Source organism: Tursiops truncatus, chromosome 14 (assembly GCF_011762595.2).
Source record: "Tursiops truncatus isolate mTurTru1 chromosome 14, mTurTru1.mat.Y, whole genome shotgun sequence".
In the NCBI taxonomy this organism is placed as follows: domain Eukaryota; kingdom Metazoa; phylum Chordata; class Mammalia; order Artiodactyla; family Delphinidae; genus Tursiops; species Tursiops truncatus.
In genome coordinates this window covers 29,464,958-29,483,124 of record NC_047047.1, presented here as the reverse complement: position 1 = coordinate 29,483,124, position 18,167 = coordinate 29,464,958, and the positions used below count along the sequence as shown (strand labels likewise).

General features: G+C 47.5%; 1 protein-coding gene and 1 pseudogene across 3 annotated transcripts in view; one reads left to right on the top strand and one right to left on the bottom strand.

The window, feature by feature from the left end:
• Positions 1 to 18,167, bottom strand: part of ADD2 (adducin 2) — a 107,046-nt gene that overhangs the window by 56,243 nt on the left and 32,636 nt on the right. The gene's annotated exons all lie outside the window — the stretch shown is intronic.
• On the top strand, positions 12,343 to 13,677 carry LOC101333933 (kelch domain-containing protein 10 pseudogene; annotated as a pseudogene).

Sequence of the window (18,167 nt, the reverse complement as noted above, 5' to 3'; positions counted from 1 at the left end):
GGACCCCTAAACCCAAAAGTTCAGGATTTGTAGATGCAGCGAGCCACCCTGCAGGGCCACCGTGTGGCAGCGAAGGAGCCCAGCTTTCAGCTGCAGGGTGCAAGTCGTTGACCTCCGATGATACGTCTCCCTGGGCTTAGCCGATGCTTCTAAATTGAACAGCAGCTCACTGGGCCAGTGCTAATGGCTTCTGACTGCTCCAGTTCATCACTCTCTAAGAGGGTCAACCAAGAAGTGGTTTCATCTTTTTGGACGGAAAAAAACCAAAACAAAACACCAGATTATCTCTGGCTTACGCAGGGCCCAGAACAATTTCTGGGAGAATGGAAACTTTGATGACAGAATCCCAGTGCTCTAATTTCAATGAACTTGATGGAGACTTCTACATCAGTACTTTTTTTTTTAATGTTTAATTGTTTTCTGTATTTTTTTGGCTGTGTCGTATCTTAGTTGCGGCATGCGGGATCTTCGTTGAGGCATGCGGTATCTTTCGTTGTGGCGTGCGGGCTCTTCGTTGTGGCACACGGGCTCCTCTCTAGCTGTGGCATAAGGGTTTTCTCTCTCTAGTTGTGGTGTGCGGGCTCCAGAGCGCACGGGCTCTGTAGTTTGCGGCACGCAGGCTCTCTCGTTGAGGCACGCTAGCTCAGTAGTGGTGGCGCGCGGGCTTAGCTGCCCCGTGGCACGTGGGATATTAGTTCCCCGACTAGGGATCGAACCCGCGTCCCCTGCATTGGAAGGCGGATTCTTTGTCACTGGACCACCAGGGAAGTCCCTACATCAATACTTTTGCCATAATGTTTTTATGGAGTGAAAAGCACCTGGTCCAAAAAGAAGGCAAGACTGTGCCTCTAACATAGCCTGAGCTCTTCCATGACTGAGTACCTAGAAGCTCAGCTTGACAGACAAGAGAGGAAAGGCGGCTGCACGCATGCCCCACATGACGGTGGGAGTGGAGGAGCTTCACCCCATAAAAGAGCCTAGGTTTAAAACTGAAAACAAAACAGGCTGGTCCACCAAGTCCAATGTAAGAATAGGCAGAAGAAGATACAGATGTCCCTTGGCCTGAAATCTCCCCACATTCATTTCCCCACTCATCTCTTTCTCCAGCACTTGCTCCTTCAATCCAATCCACACCCATGGTTATATGTCTAAAATGCTTCACAAAAACCATCCATGTCTTCTTGTCCGTAGCCAGATGGTCCCCAGGCTTTATGCCATGTACCAGCTCCCATGTACCAGCAGCACCGCCCTAGGAGAGCTTGAGTCCTCCTCTGCCTTCAGTGGGAAAGAATGTGCTGTGGGCTGGGGGCAGGGGGGTGACACCATGCCATTTCGTTTTTGTTTTATTTTGCGGTACGCGTGCCTCTCACCGCTGTGGCCTCTCCCGTTGCGGAGCACAGGCTCCGGACGCGCAGGCTCAGCGGCCGTGGCTCACGGGCCCAGCCGCTCCGCGGCATGTGGGATCTTCCCGGACTGGGGTGCGAACCCGCGTCCCCTGCATCGGCAGGCAGACTCCCAACCACTGCGCCACCACGGAAGCCTGCCATGCCATTTCTTTCTGGACAGGCTTTCAAGCTCCTCAGGTTGGCACTGAGGTGCCATCTTCCCGCTCCTACTACATGAAAGGCCCAGCCCAGCCCAACAGACAGGCCCTTCCTCTCCACCCCAACACAGCACATGCATCCCTGCCTCTGCAGCCTGTCTCAGGCCAGACCTCTCCTCTTCCCCTGGTCAAGGTCCTTCTATTCTCTCCCTCTTCTCAGCTCCAGGACCTCTCATTTGTCACCAAACTGGCATCTTTTCCAGCTATTGCTCATCTCTGTATATGTCAGGACAGAAATGACTAACGCATGAGTGTCCCCAGCTCTTCCCCCACCACGGGCCTTCCTCCCTGACTGTCAAGAGCCTGCCTCACCTCCTCGGTTCTTTGGGCTTCGTAATGCAGAATGGACAGGAAGGGAAGTGGGGAGAGAACGAGAGGTAAGCCCTTCAAGGAAGCCGGAGAGGAGAGCGCGTGAGGCCTGAGGGCAGCGGGCAGAGAAGCGTGGATTCATGGGAAGCATTGCCGTGCTCTGCACACTCCCCGTTTCACAGGAAATGCAAAACCTGGAGTTATTACAAAGGGCTTCCGGTTACTTAGTCCACCCTTGAGCCACAGCCATGCTCTCGGTTCAGACCTCCTGGGACATGGCTGTGTGAGTGTCCTATTCCCAGCCTGGCGGAAGGACCATTTCCTGCCCCTGTCTGCCAGGGACTGGGGTAGGTCCCAAGTGCAGGGCTGGGAGAACCCCTCATTTAACAGGTAAAGAGCCTGAAGCCCAGAGTTGGGGGACTGTTAGCACCTCAAACTCCACTGCAGCTGACACCTGTGTGAGCGGTTTGTCCCGAGCTGAGGACAAAGCTAACACCACTTCCCTTCTTCAGGAAGAGAACACCTTAGGCAAGGGGATGTCCAGCCAATCCAGTCTGACAGGTACTGATTGAAGACACTCCATGAAAACGGTGCCTCGTGTGAAAATCCGTTAAACATTCTAGAAAAGCCTGATGTGGACACTGCCCTGTTGTGAATTATTTTATGATGGGAAGCATCGTTTTGCACAGACAGTGACCATCACTGGTCATGGATGAGGCCCTTTGACCCCTTTGCCTTTGGGTTCAGCTCTCCACCCACAGGTATGAACCCTTTTTTGTCTCCTCTTTCTCTTCCGTTCCCCCTCTTCTACCTACCCCTCATCCCCACACCCACAAACACCTTCCCTGAAGTCTTGCCACGTTTTCCCCCATAAAGGCAAGCCCAGCACAGAACAAGGCAGGTGTACCTTGAGAAGGTTTGTTTCTGATGCTGGGATGGGGAGTCTCATTAAAGACCAGTGTGGCCTTATTGGCCTGATTTTCCCATCGGCACACCCTTGAGGACACACTGAGCTTCTCTCTCTCATTGAACGTCAGAGTTAACAGGGACTTCAACAGCAGCTTGGCCTGGGCTGCTCCCAGCCTAACCATTTCTCAGCCTTCCCTGCCGACGCCTGCAGGCTCCATGTCATCTGGCTTCCTGCTGGGTTGGGGGCAGTAGGAGGCACTGACCCAAGATTTGTGGGGGGAAGATGCCAGAGTATCTCCTCCCTCATTCTCTGCCTCAAGCAGCATCCCCTCCATGGCCCCAGCTCTTGCCCCAGAGGCCCCCACGTTCCAGCTTCCACAGAGTGGCCCTGGCCCCTGGGCTGGGATGACACCCCCTCCTCCCCTTCTCCCTCCAGCTTCGAGGAAGAAGAAACATCCCACTGGGGCTAACCTCGGGGCTACCTTCTCATACCCTATCTGTTTCAGCTCCTCCATTACTCGTGTAACTGTCCTGCATTCAATTCCCTCTGTCGACATACTTGAAGAAGTTCCTATTTTCCTTGTTAGACCCTGACTGATACACAGCCCAACCCTCCCCTCCCACGTCTTTAAACCTATGAGAAAACTGAGCCCAAGAGGGTGGGATGTGTCCAAAGAAAGACGCACTAATACTTAGTTGTCTGTGACTGGACTGGGTCTCCAGGCTCTGTCCTCCTCGTCTCTGCAGAATATGGCACGGGGTGCTTGCTTTTCACTTTCAAGCCCAAAGAGTCACGAGTCATTGGGATCAAGTGTGAAATACGTGACTTCCAAGATACAACCACAGTTGTAATTCGTTCGCATTCTAAACACACCCTCTGGAGTGCTTTCAACCGCCACTGTGGGAGATGGAAACACATCAATTAGAATAGCCCAGGAGGTAAACACAGCCAGGTCACCTCCTGCTTCCTGTGCCTCAGTTTCCATATCGAAGGGCTTAAAAGTGACACAAAATGACCATTTCCAGAAGCATTTAAACACCTCTCTTAATATATGCAGCAAAATTCAACTCCTCAGATTTTTTTGGACCAGATGGTTTCTCAACTCTGCAAAGTAGGTTTAATTTAATAATTATTTAAATATGCCATATATTTTAAATACATAGAGCTTCTACTAATTAACACTTCATAATTTCTCCAGAGTCCCACAGGCAATTGTTACCACGTTTAACTGGTGAAAGATAGTGTCAAGAAAATGAACCCTATTTCCTTTCCTAATTGCAGCCCGTGGATAATCTATGTGCAGTATCTCGTCTCTTCTGCCTGTGTGAACGCAGTGGTGGGAAAAGACGAGTGTGACCCCCTGGGGTTGGATGATGGGGACATGTGAGCAGAGCATCACCTCAGGTTCTTTGAACAATGATGTTCTTCAAAAGGGCCGATGGGGCCACGATTCGTTACACAGATGCACCTAAGGTAAACAGGGACCTGACAAGCAGACACAGACATACGTGCACCTAGGTAGACGCAAACACAGCACTTGTATGAAAAACCCAGTCACAGGGCAAAATGAGCCCAGTCTGTGTAAGCCTGAGAGGCAGGGCAAACTAAACCCAGGTGCAGAGTGGGAGCGAGGGGCGCTCTTCCCGCAAATCTCACCAGGCTGCCTAAACATCCTTACCCCACTCCTCTGTGCCTGAACTTCCATCATTTAGAGGTTTATTTGCCTAAGATGTCTTCTCCTTTGAAAGGCCATCCCTCTTGGGAGATTCAATTGGATATTGGTCCTTTCTACCGATTCATCACTGTGACCTAATGAGCGAGCTTTCTTCCTGGAGCTTTGCAGACATCCAGGGCTCATAGGCCCCCAAGGAGGACATGGCGCACTTAGGGGTGCCCACTGGGAGGATGCAGGCTTCCTTACTTTATTGTAAAAGGGACCCTGAGCACCTGGGAGTGGAGAAAAAGGGGTACCTAGGAGTTGCTGGGGCACCGAAAAGGGAGGGAGGAGGGAACGTCTGCTTACCCAGGGCTCTGTCTAGGACAGGCTCCCACCCCCCATGTTCATTACAGCCTCAGGATGCTGCTTCTCTGGGGGAAAAGGAAACGATGTGAGCAAAAGGTCGACAATGCAGCCGGGGATAAAAATGACAAGAAAGACTGCGTGTGATGGAAGAAAAGCTCATTGTGTGGAAACTTCTTTCTTGAAATTCTAAAAATAAAGACCTAGAACAGGCTTCCACCTGTCACGATACCGGAAGTTCTCAGAGGGAAGCCCTGCCTGGTTTTGTTCCACCCTGTATTCCAGCACCTAGAACGGTGCCTGAGAGACGGGAGGCGCTCTAGAGGAATTGGTTACGTGAATGAGGTGGGACAGACCAACACACAACGGGAGCTCTTCCAGGCCCTCCAATCCCATGTCTGAAGGCCCACCGACCATCCATGGCTGCTCCGTCTCTTGCTGGAGTTATGGATGGCTCTGGGGAAGAGGAAGCCCACTCTGCAGACCCCTACAGAGATGTATGCTGAGCTCTGCTGGTTTTCTCATGTCCCCCTGGGTCTCTGCGTTCATTAGGCAGCAACTGCTACGTGGCCAGCCCACCTGTCCCATCCAGCAGCCCAGGCATCTTCCTGCTGATGCCCACCCCAGGAGGCAGATGTTGCACCAACCAAACTTACATTTCCCTGAACCAAACCTGTGGTTCAACGGGCGGCAGGCTCTGCACCGGCAGAGACTGAAGGGAAATTCTTGGGAGTATTTTCCACCTTTCATTTCTGAGGCACCACAGGAAAGATAAAACTACTGATATTCTGTTAGACCCAGTGCCCCAAGGTGATGTTTATGGCCATATTTTCAATCTCCCCCTCCCTTCACTGGGTTCAGAGGATTAAGTGGCACAGGTGGTAGGTGAGGACGTGGCCGTGATTCTGGAGGAAGGTAGAACAAGGTTAATGCTTTGTAACTACGAAGCAGTACAAAAATATATAGCATGAAGACTACGGATCTTTACAACTTCAAACCTCTTTTGTCAATAAATCAAAAACAGCACTGGATTTAGCCAGAGGCACTACCTAAAGCCCCTCTACAAAAATCCAGATACACACAGAAGTGTCTTGCTCAGGGCGAGGCTCACAGTAAGTTCTCAATTAATTTCTGTGCGATCGAGAAACAATTGAACGCAATGTGTTTCTGGCCCCATCGAGATCATATGTGTATGAAACAGAAAGTCTTCCTGATCCCTGGGTACACATGACGTGTACACCATACTGAGAAACCAGGGCGCTAAGTGGACATTTCAGGGGCTGTGTCCTGGGGAAAGAGCACCGGACAGACTCAAGAGACCACAGGTCTGGTCCTGGATCTCCAACTAATTCACTCTGTGATCGACAGCAAGCCACTTAACTTCTCTGGGCTTCTGTTTTCCCAACTGTAAAATAAAGAGCGAGACAAGGCAGCCTCTGAAATTCCTGCCGGTTCAGAGGTGCTCTTTTGAGTCTGTGATTTGAACACAGGATTGTGATTTGCTTGGTCCATGCGGGGGAAGAGCTGAGACTGGAAACACAGCCCCCTGGGCTCACCCCCTCTGCAGTCATCCTCAGGTGGCCCTCAGGGATGTGGGAGGTGAGGCCAGAGAGGAGGATCCTGTGTCATCTAGAGTTAGAGCAACATGGGCCCAGGGCCTGGCAGGTTGCCTCCAAACAAAGAACTCAGCCTAGGGAGAGCCCACTGTTTGCATGGGGGAGGTAATGTCTTTCCTTTGGGGAGATGAAGGAAACAAAGGAGCTTGGCAGAGGGCTTTGAAGGCCACAGCTCATCCCCTGGCTCCTGGGGGAGGCGTCCGGCAGAAGCTAAATTTGAGCCACAGAGCTGGGAACCTCACAAGAGGAAAGAGTCCCTGAAACGCCTCATGGAGAAGTACGGGCTTCAGACCTCCCTCTCTCACAATCCGCCTTCCTCTGTTAATTAATTCCCATCTTGTCACAGTCACTCTTGGCCCATAAGTCCCGCTTACAATTTCCCATCTATATTACCTGGCATTCAAGAATTCCAGGCACTGACAGACACACAAAAAATAAGACACATTTGAACAAATGAGCAGCTTTGATAAGCTCAGGGTCCAAGGGCCACCTTTATTCGATCTGCCATCAGCTACAATTTTGCAAACTCTTCTCTCTGAGATTTTTTGGCAGCAGACGTTGCTTCTTGCAGGAGATGTGAAATCGCTGCTGGCACGCTCCTCCCCTGCCATCCATGGACTGCTTTTTAAAGAGACTTTAATAATGCATAGGAAGGGCAGGGCGGTGCATGAATTAAACACCAAGCCTCCACCAAGATGAGATGTGCTGCTTGAAATCAGGCTGGTGAGCGAAGCAAATGGACCCGCTTTTAGCCTGAGTCCTCTGGTTTGCATCAAGAATGGGAGTTTGGATCCCAAAGCCTTTTCTGAGGATGCCATCTGACAACTGTAGGTTTGAGCCAACATCAGCTTGTCAGGAGCCGATTTTCATTTCCTCCCAGCAGCCTGGCCACACAAATCATTGCTAGCTGGACAGACAAGAAATGCTTTTCATTTAGCCTTCAAGAGTTCTAGGGGTGAATACATATTTGACTGACGTGTCAAAAAGTTATCAAAAAGGTGTTGCAAGTCTGGTAAGATATGTCAAGGATCAGAGGCAATGCAGTGGAAAGGAAGGGAAGATTCTATATCTGGATTCCCAATGTGCAAATTACGTAACTGATGTTACTGTGCCACCTGGGAAGCTGTTAATATTGTTAATAATACAGTAAGAGTTGGCAAGTTTTAAGAAATGGGCTGCTACTTTGATAAAGAAAGGATCGCCTTTCTTGTCCCCAAGTCCCTGTACTTTCCACCCACACACCCACACACACACACACGCACAAAACCCACCCCCAGGAGCAGATGAGCAGACTTCATCCCTGTTGTCAAGGAAACCAGTCTGTTCTGAGCTCTAGATTTAGAAAGCCTGGGCCTGGCCTCAGCAGTGCCTTCTGCCCACTTCTGATGGGCCTGCCGTCTCTCCCCCACCAGGGACACCCTTTCACAAAGTTGCTAGCATTGACCTGTAGAGTGGGTGCTCCATGGACAGACAGGCCAAACCGGCCTGCTGGCAGCTGTACAGGCCACATGAACAAATCCATGTGAAAAAATGGGTTTATCCACATGGAAAGGGAGAGGACAATTGCCAAGGGCCTGGGACAAGTGCCAAGTGATTGACCCATGTTACCAGGAATGGCTTTGGGAAGCAGGATCAACCACCCAAAGCCAGACCAGCACTTCTCCCTCCAAAATATCTACCCCCATGTTTCTCCAAACAGGAGGGTCACCCCACTGGCGTCCACCAACGGTTCAAACCTGGTGCTCCCCCTGAGGCAGGGAGGGGGGCCCAGGGAAGCCATTTGGGGTAGGGGGACGGGGTAAAATGCTCCCAGGTGGTTGGGGGCATTTGGAGAGTCAGAGATAGGACAAGGGTCTGGGAGGAGGGGAGAGAACCTCAATATTGCTGCCACCATGAGAGGGGGTGTCTGAGATGCAAAGGAAACAGGGAAAGACAGGAGGGAACCGGCTGCTGGCAGGAGGGGGAAGAGGACCACAGCATCTTTAGGGATGTTCTCTGTGAGAAGCAAGCATGGGGGATAAATTAAAGGGCCCTGAGGTGACATCTGCTAAGGACGGCCTTACCCAAAAAACAACCCATGTGCTTGATCCTCTGAACTCTCTGAGCCAACACTGTGTCAGTACCCCTTTCAGAAGTGAGCACCTCAGAAGACCTATATAGACATTTCTCCAAAGAAGACATATAGATGGCCAATAGGCACATGAAAAGATGCTCATCATCGCTTATTATTAGAGAAATGCAAATCAAAACTACAATGAGGTACCACCTTACACCGGTCAGAATGGCCATCATTAAAAAGTCTACAAACAATAAATGCTGGAGAGGGTGTGGAGAAAAGGGAACCATCCTTCGCTGTTCGTGGGAATGTAAATTGGTACAGCCACTGTGGAGAACAGTATGAAGTTTCCTCAGAAAAACTAAAAATAGAGCTCGCATATGATCCAGCAATCCCACTTCTGGGCATATACCCAGACAAAACTATAATTTGAAAAGAAACATGCAGCCTAATGTTCACTGCAGCACTATTTATAATAGCCAAGACATGGAAGCAACTTAAGTGTCTATCAACAGCTGAATGGATAAAGAAGGTGGTGTGTGTGTGTGTGTGTGTGTGTGTGTGTGTGTGTGTGTGTATATATATATATATATACACACACACACACAATGGAATATTACTCAGCCATAAAAAGAATGAAATAATGCCACTTGCAGCTACATGGATGGACCTAGAGATTATCATACTAAGTGAAGTAAGTCAGAAAGAGAAAGACAAATAACATATGATATCACTTATATGTGGAATCTAAAATATGACACAAATGAACCTATCTATGAAACAGAAACAGACTCACAGACAGAGACAACAGACTTGTGGTTGTGGGGCGGGGAGGGATGGATTGGGAGTTCGGAGCTAGCAGATGCAAACTATTATATATAGAACGGATAAACTACAAGGTTCTATTGTATGGCACAGGGAACTATCAATACATTCAATATCCTGTGATAAACCACAATGGAAAAGAATATGAAAAAGAATATATATATATTATATAATATCTATATATATATAGATATATAATATATATAACTGAATCACTTTGCTGTACACCAGAAACTAACACAACGTTATAAACCAACTATACTTCAATTTTAGAAAAAGGAAGTGAGCAGCCTCCACCTTGAACTATGCCTTCTGGATACACGGTTTATCTGCCTTTTTAAACCAAGATCCTTGAGGGATCCATTTCTGACCCATCTCTCCATCCTCCACAGCCCTGGAAGGACAGCTTGCACAGACTAGGACTGATGAGGGTCTGCTGAGTTTTCATGAATGAATGAATTCTTACTCTAGATCTTGTGAAATTCCCTACCCAAAATGTTCACAATTTTGAGGTGATTATAAGAAGAATTTTATCATTTCTATCCCTAGAGCTCAGAGTATTAGTTGGGTTTTCATTTCTAGCGGTGCTTTATCCGACTGCCCCAAGTATTGCAATTGCTTTATTGTTCTGAACAGTGATGGTGATGGTACTGATTCTTGTCAGCATAGGGAAGCTACAGTGAGACACCTGCCTCTGTTCCCCACTCGTCATCACAGAAGCCAGAAGAACAGGCCTATGGCAGATCTAATAAAGATGACCCTTGCACCGTGGCATACAAAAGCAGCTAACTTATTCAAATGTGTCTGCCTGACCAGTCATGCCTTCCCTCCTCAGGACGGTACAAGATGGCAAGGGAAGAAGCTGTGTGCATGAAACCAGTGTCTTCTTCAGCTGCCAGGGGAGCAGAAAGGCTGAGAACAGTCAGATGGTGATGATTTCTGTCCCATCACCCAAGAAAGACTATGTCAGGAGGAAGGAACATAGGACAGGCATGAAGGTATCAAGGAGAGTGTCACATGGGGCAGTAGTTGGATTGAAGGTGGGCCAGCTGGGCACACACCTGGAGCACCCATCACCAAGCAGCATTACAGTATCACTATTGTCATATATGTAGAGATACAGTGCCAGTTTTAACCAGGTGTTCCTAGAAACAGCACCAGTTAACTAGGATTTCCGTACTTGACTCCTCACATTATGGTGAAACGTAAACTGATTCTGCTCCCCTGGAGCAGACAGAAGACTTAGGGCAGCTCCTTGACTGTGCTGACCCACAATTTTTAAGTATTTTTGTAAAATGCCCCTCCAGCTCTCATGGTAGAAGCATGACAGTCCCCTGAAGTCTGTCACCACATTCAGCTGAAATTTCTAAATTAAAGACAGGATGGAGGGCTCTGTACTGAGATAAGCTATTTAGCTTATTATATAACTTCTAGAACTTTTCATATGCCTTTTGAGAAGCTGCCCAGTTCAGAAAATCTTATGAGTGTTTTCTTTATTTGGGACATGAGGAGAATTTATTTCTCCTCACTCCTCCTTTATATAAAAGTTAAATGAATACTTAAATAATATCAACTTGGAGGGAGGCAGAATCATTAGTCCATCGGGGATGCTCACAAAGTACAATTCAGGAGAGAGACCACCCCTATCATAAAAAGGATACTTCAGGCTTCATACTGTTTGGAAACATTGAATTCATCCAAGTTCCCCTGCTCTGATTCCATCTCCCTAAGAATTCTTGCGATTGTGATTCAGCTCCTCAAATCCATGTGAGGCCAAAAGACAGCACGTTCTGGCAAACGCACCACAGATCGCCTCTGATTTTCACTACCACTCTTTAGGGTGAAAATTATTATCCCCATTTTACAGAAAAGGAAACTGAGGCCCAGAGAGTTTAAGTGAGTTGCCCGGGAACACACAGCTAAGAAGCGGCAGAACTGAACACTGGACCTGCATTCATCTGATTCCAGAGTCCAGGATCCTACAAGGCCTCCAATTGTTTCTACAGCTCCTTTACTTATTTACTTTCTAAATTAACACCATTTGTGAGACTTATCCAGTAAGGGAAGACCAGGGTTTTTTAAATGATTACAAATATTTGAAGAAATTCCACTTTAGGATGGTATCTGGCTAGTGGTCCATAACTCACCCTCCCCCAACTTTTCACTGAAAACCAATGTCAACTCACATACAAAATCAGATGATAACTTATAAGAACTCCAAAAATGAAGGCTGACAATTAGACTAGAGCTAAAACAATGGATCAATATTTACTTGTCACAAGATCTGTGAGATTGAAGAGAGGCACAAAGAGTGACTGATATGGGCACTTGTCTTTCTCACCTGCAGGACAGAAAGCTCATTAGGTGGAAGGTGAGGCCTTATTCCTCCCCAACTAAATGCCTCCCCTCAGGGTCTATACTCTCCAGAAAATTTAGCAAACTTCCCACTATGATGTGGAAGGTGCTCCTCCAGAGGCCAGAGCCATTTCACACACATATCACCCCTGTGAGCATCTCTCATGCTACATCTGTACCAGGTTTGCAGTGTCAGTCATGCAACACGGCCAGGACAGACATGGATTCCCATGCTATGTTGCGCCCAGAGATTTGAAGACACTAATGTAAAGTGGTTATGACAGGATAGGTGTGGGAATGTCAAAAAAAATCCACCTCTAGACTACTCATAAAAAGTTATGTGGGGGGCTTCCCTGGTGGCGCAGTGGTTGAGGGTCCGCCTGCCGATGCAGGGGACACGGGTTCGTGCCCCGGTCCGGGAAGATCCCACATGCCGTGGAGCGGCTGGGCCCGTGAGCCACGGCCGCTGAGCCTGCGCGTCCGGAGCCTGTGCTCCGCAACGGGAGAGACCACAACAGTGAGAGGCCCGCGTAACGCAAAAAAAAAAAAAATTATGTGGGGTCTCTTGAGGAACCCAGGAAGGAGGCTCAGCTAGGGCCGCCGGGCCACAGGCTGCCGCTACCGGGTTGCAGCAGTCGTTAGCAGATCATGAACTGCCGGAGGGGAGGAGGCGCCGCAGGCGGCGGTGGCGGCGGAGACAGCGGGGCCGGCGGGGGCATTGGGGGCAGCGGGGGTCGGGGAGCCGGCCAGCTCAACCGCTTCGTGCAACTCTCCGGGCGGTCGCACCCGCCAGGCCACAGACCTCCACCAGCACGAGGCGGACATCGTTGTGTGGCAGCTAATACCAATCTATGTGTTTGGAGGTTACAACCCAGGTTATGATGAATCAGGAGGGCCAGATCATGAAGACTATCCTCTCTTCAGGGAACTTTGGAGGTATCATTTTGCTACAGGAGTATGGCATCAGATGGGCACAGATGGCTACATGCCCCGAGCATTGGCATCTATGTCACTCGTGCTGCATGGAAACAACCTGTTAGTGTTTGGAGGAACAGGCGTCCCATTTGGTGAGAGCAATGGCAATGACGTCCATGTCTGTAACGTGAAGTATAAGAGATGGGCTTTACTCAGCTGTCCGGGGAAGAAACCCAGTCGTATATATGAACAGGACATGACTATCATCAATGGCTCCCCTTATGGCTTTGGAGGGACAACTGGCTATGTTTACAGCACAGACCTGCACAAATTAGATCTCAGTACCAGAGAGTGGACACAACTGAAACCAAACAACCTATCCTGTGATCCACCAGAAGAGAGATACAGACATGAAATTACACATGATGGGCAGAGGATTTACATCTTGGGAGGCAGTACTTCTTGGACAGCTTATTCCTTAAACAAGATTCATGCATACAACCTTGAAATGAATGCATGGGAGGAAATTGCAACAAAACCCCATGAAAAAATAAGCTTTCCTGCAGCCCGAAAATGTCACAGTTGTGTTCAGATAAAAAATGATGTGCTTATTTGCGGGGGCTATAATGAAGTGATCCTGGGAGATATCTGGAAGCTGAATCTGCAGACTTTTCAATGGGTAAAGCTCCCAGCTACCATGCCAGAGCCAGTTTATTTTCGTTGCAGCTGTTACACCAGCTGGTTGCACGTACGTTCATGGAGGAGTGGTGAATATCCACACAAATAAACGGACGGGGTCGTTGTTTAAGGTCTGGCTGGTGGTTCCTAGCCTGCTGGAACTGGCGTGGGAGAAGCTGCTTGCGGCCTCCCCCAGCCTAGCAAACCTCTCCCGGACACAGCTTCTGCACCTTGGACTCACACAGGGACTCATCGAGCGCTTGAAATGAGGATTTCTGGACTGTTCATTGATACTGGAAATGTTAATTTAAAGAGACTCCTTTATTTATGGGCAGTGTAGAATGTGCTACAGAGAGGATTGGTTACCCTGATCAAGGCCTTATTCAGAAAATACATTAGATGCCTTTCTGTACATTGTTTTAAATTGATGGAATCTCACTTTCCCTTGTGCTTTTTTCTTTGTTTCTCTCCCTTCTGCCCCAATACACACACACAGACTCACGTACTCACATACTCCCTCTTCCTAGATGGAGTTGAGGGCAAGTCTGAAAGTACCTTAATAATGGGATGAATCAAGATAAGATAAAGAAAAATTTAAAGGAACTCTATAAACATATGACCCTTTCAGGCAGTGCTCTATCAATTAAAGCAACATCATCAATAAAAATAAAATTTAAAAAATTAAATCCAGCAACAACAACAAGAAGTTTGGGGGAATAGAACAAGAAGGCTAACCTTGAGACTTGCAGATTATAGGGAAAGCTACATGTTTAACTTCCTGTTTTCCAAGGTACATCTCATTGAGTAGCTGCATCTAATGGCAGCGGTGGTTGACACCTTGCTGCCTAGGTACCCAAACCGATCCTTTGACTTTGGAGAAAAGTTAAGCAGCTCAGCAGCTCTTGATTAGTGATTTCTTTTCTCATCCTTATGGTGCCAGCAGTGGTTAGAGTTGACTTGTCTAAAGACTTTACTGTGTGTTGTAGCTGTGCTGTTTGTCGTTGCCCTTAGAAATTGTGGCACCAACAACATGTCAAATCAAGAAATTTATGGTGGTCGAAGTTCTTCGTTCTGGGCAGTTTTGGAATTCTCCTACGCTTATTAATGGTTTCAAGTATCTTTGTGACTTCATTGTGGGGAATTGCAGACCCCAAGCGTGTGGCATAAATGCTGTGGGACATAAATGTAAGTTCGTGAGAAGCCAGAGTAGAGCAGGGCAGGGAGGGCTTCTGCTCTGGGCTGTGAGCTTTGACTGTCATCTTGGCCATTTCCTTTCAGAACTGTTTCTTTTCTCACTCTGGGCCGTGCGCCTGCCATATTCTCAGGCAATGGGTTTTATCTCTAGAAAGCCAATTGGCCCTTGATATTTCTCTCAGCTTTTTGCCTCGTTTTCTGTCTGCTTGAATGTGCATGGTGCTGTGAGTAATTGCCTAGTAACTGGAAAAAGGTCTTGGGGAAAAGCCACAGGTCATTCTTCCCGATGAACTAAGTATCATTTTAAAAACTAGCATGAGGAGGGAATGCAACTGAGGGTCATCCACTTTGGTGGGAAATTTTCGTTCTGGTTTGTTTTGTGTTGTATTTTAATTCTAAAAAAGAAATGACCTAAATGTTCACTTGCTTTGTCATCAGGCTGCTAGAGTGGTCACTGAGACATAGCAGCTGGAAGTCCTTCGGTGTATGAAAGGTGCTAAGGGTGTGCAGGAGGGCACAGTGCTGATCATTCCGTTGGTTACATCATAACAGGAGACTCAGATGGGAGGCTAGGGACATGTTTTTGCTTTAAGTGCCTCTTTTTCGCTTAGCTTTTAAAATTATTCTTCTTTTTCCTTTGTCCCAGAAGGGAATCTCTTAGGCTCATGTGTGGATTTAAAATCACCCTTGAGTTATGGCTAAAAAGTTACCGTCTAGTGTTCAGTTCTGGGGAAGAGAAAAATGTGGCCTCTAGACTTGGACTCTTAACTTCCAAGGCTTATTATAACCTCCCGTCCATGTGGGGTTGATTTCGCAGAGCCTGTGTTCTGCAAGGTCTTGTAACAACCTTTCATCTGTGAGTTTGGGTCCTTTTGGGGGAGTGAGGGGCTAAGGGAGAGGCAGGAAAAGGAGCAAGTCCTCTAGAGGCCCATCCTCCTCTTGCCATGACCAGTCAGGCCTGTAACGTCTTACCACCCACTGCTAGGTTGTTCCAATGAGGAGCTGTCTCCAGAGCAAGTCAGTCTGAGCAGCTCCATTAGTTCAAAACAAAGCTTTGCTGTGCGTGACTCCCATCTAGTCTCTGGAAGTTTTGGGGGAAACGATCCATAATTAAACAAGTCACACTCCCCTGGGTGGCAAAAGGATCTGTGTCCTGGATTGATAGGGACCAAAGACTGAATGCTCAGCCTCTGTGCTTATCCTTCCATAGTCCTTGGGATATAAGCAGGTCTCTAGTTCTACGACCCCAGAGATCTGAAAGAGAGACCGGTTCAATCCACACTTGCTAGCATCCTTTTTAAAACCTTCTGAAGGAGGTCTTCTTTGAGGTAGACTTTGGAGGCCTGACCTCCAAGACCTTGTGTGTAACGTTTTCATAAAAGTACACATCCTTGGTCTAAAGTGTCTTCTTTTAATATAACACTGTGAAAATGATGTCGTATGATCAGCTCTGAGGGCTATAGAACCACACATGCGCACGCGTTCTGGATGCCCAATGAGACGGTGTATATGATGACTTAAATGTAGACGACTAGAGTTTTATATAGGGAGTCACCAGGCGTTTTAGTGTATCCAAAACCAGCACTCTGAATTCCTGATACTGTTACTCGATTCAGGAAAGTCTATGCCTGCTGCTCCTCTGCCTCTTTGAGGTACTCCCAGCCATCTTACTGCAGTCCTGTAAGTTTAAGTGCAATATACAGAAACACGTATGGATATATACAGGTTATCTAGAAGGTGTGACTATAAAGCAGGTAGACTACTAGTTTGTATCTGTCTTGGGGAAGCCAGCTCGTTACTTGAGAGTCAAATTTTACCAAAACTTTGAGATGTGATTGGCTGGCTTAGGCCAACTCTTGGTAAAGCTGGACTCCAACTCTTAGAGATTTATTGTTTCTTGGGTTTGTTAAAATTGAGACTTTTCCCCAGTCATCTTTGTACTATCTCATGTTGGCATACCTTACGTTTCTTTGCCTAGGAACAAGGAAGTCTACCTGTAAGGAGTTTTCTAAATGGAGAATTAAAACCTAATATTTAATACTATCAGTTCTCCCACGTATATACTAATTTATCTGTGAATGTAATACTTTATTAAATGAAGAAAAATGATGCTTTCTTCATTTAATAAAGTATTTTCCATATTCCGGAAAATCTATAAACCAGTATAGAATAGATTGAAATTTTGGTCAATCTATTTGGTCAATCTATGGTCACCAGAAAGACCAAGCTATGAGTAGAATCTTGGAACTTTCAGCCCCACCCTTTATCTTCTGGGGTGGGGAGAAGAGCTGGAGGTTGAGATAAGAATCAATCAATCATACCTATGTGATGAAACCTCCACAAAAGTCCCTAAAGCACAGGGTCTGGAGAGCATGAACGCACCCATGTGCTGGGAGGGTGGTGCCCCCCAACTCCACAGAGACAGATGCTTTCACACTTGAGACCCTTCCAGACCTCACCAAGTACCTCTCATCTGGCTGTTCAACTTTATTCTTTATTATATCCTTTATTATATAATAAACTGGTGGATGTAAGTAAGTGATTCCCCAAGTTCTGTGAGCTGTTCTAGCAAATTATTGAACCCAAGGAGGGGGTTGTGGGAACCCCCGGTTTACAGCCAGTCAGTCAGAAGTTGCAAAGGCCTGGACTTGCAATTGGTATCTGAAATGGGGGCAACCTCACGGGACCATGCCCTTAACTTGTAGGATCTTACTCCAGGTAAATAGTGTCAGAATTGAATTGAATTACGGGACACCAGCTAGTGTTGGAGAATTGGTCAGTGTGGGGGAAAAAATGTCAGACATTTGGTGTCAGAAGTGCAGTTAGTAAAGGAAAGAAGTGTTTCCTTTTATTTGCCAACCCTCCCCAGCCTTGATGTGGAAAAAGATGGTGAGACAAGGGGATAAATTGCCCTACAGAGGAAGTAATTATTGCACCAACAACAAATGGGGAAAGATGAGAGATGCAGGAACAGGCAGGGCCACTGGAACAGAACCCAGCGAAAAACAGAGGCCTGTAGACAGAAGCAGACAGTGAAAAATTCCCGTTTCGAGAATCACTGATGTCTGACATTGAATGTAAAAGTTGTTTCCAGCCCTATACTATGAATGCCTTCTGTCTGCCTCACCCTTTGATTAAAAGTCTGACATGCAGAAGAGCCTTGGGTTAGTGGTGCTTTGGGAGAATAAAGGAGAAAGGACAGGTTTGGTGAGAGCAAATGTATTAACAAAGAAGGCAGCTCCTCTGGAAGGCAAGCTCTCAAGTGTGATGCTCACCGGTATCTGTTTCCTCTCTACTTTCAGGTATAGGCGAGGATGGTAGTTCCCCACTCTCTTCCAGTTTGGTCTTGCCATGTGTCCTTTTGTGGTCAATGAAATATGGACAGGTGTTCATCTGGAAAGAAGCATTTTAGAACCCTTCTTCCTGCTGCAGCTACCGGCAATTTCCAAATGGTGACAACTCCACCAGCTTAAGTCTCTGAGTAAGGAAGACACGGGACAGGTCTCCCCACCAAAATCCGGTGGACATACAGCAGGAGCAAGAGAGAAATCTCTGTTGTGTTCAGCCACTGAGATCATGGCGTGACTTGATACTGCAGTGTAATGGGCCTGTCATGACCAACAGCCTGCCGGGTAAGGTCATGGTCAGAAGCACCAAAAGCATGGAGTAAGAGGTAGACCAAGAAA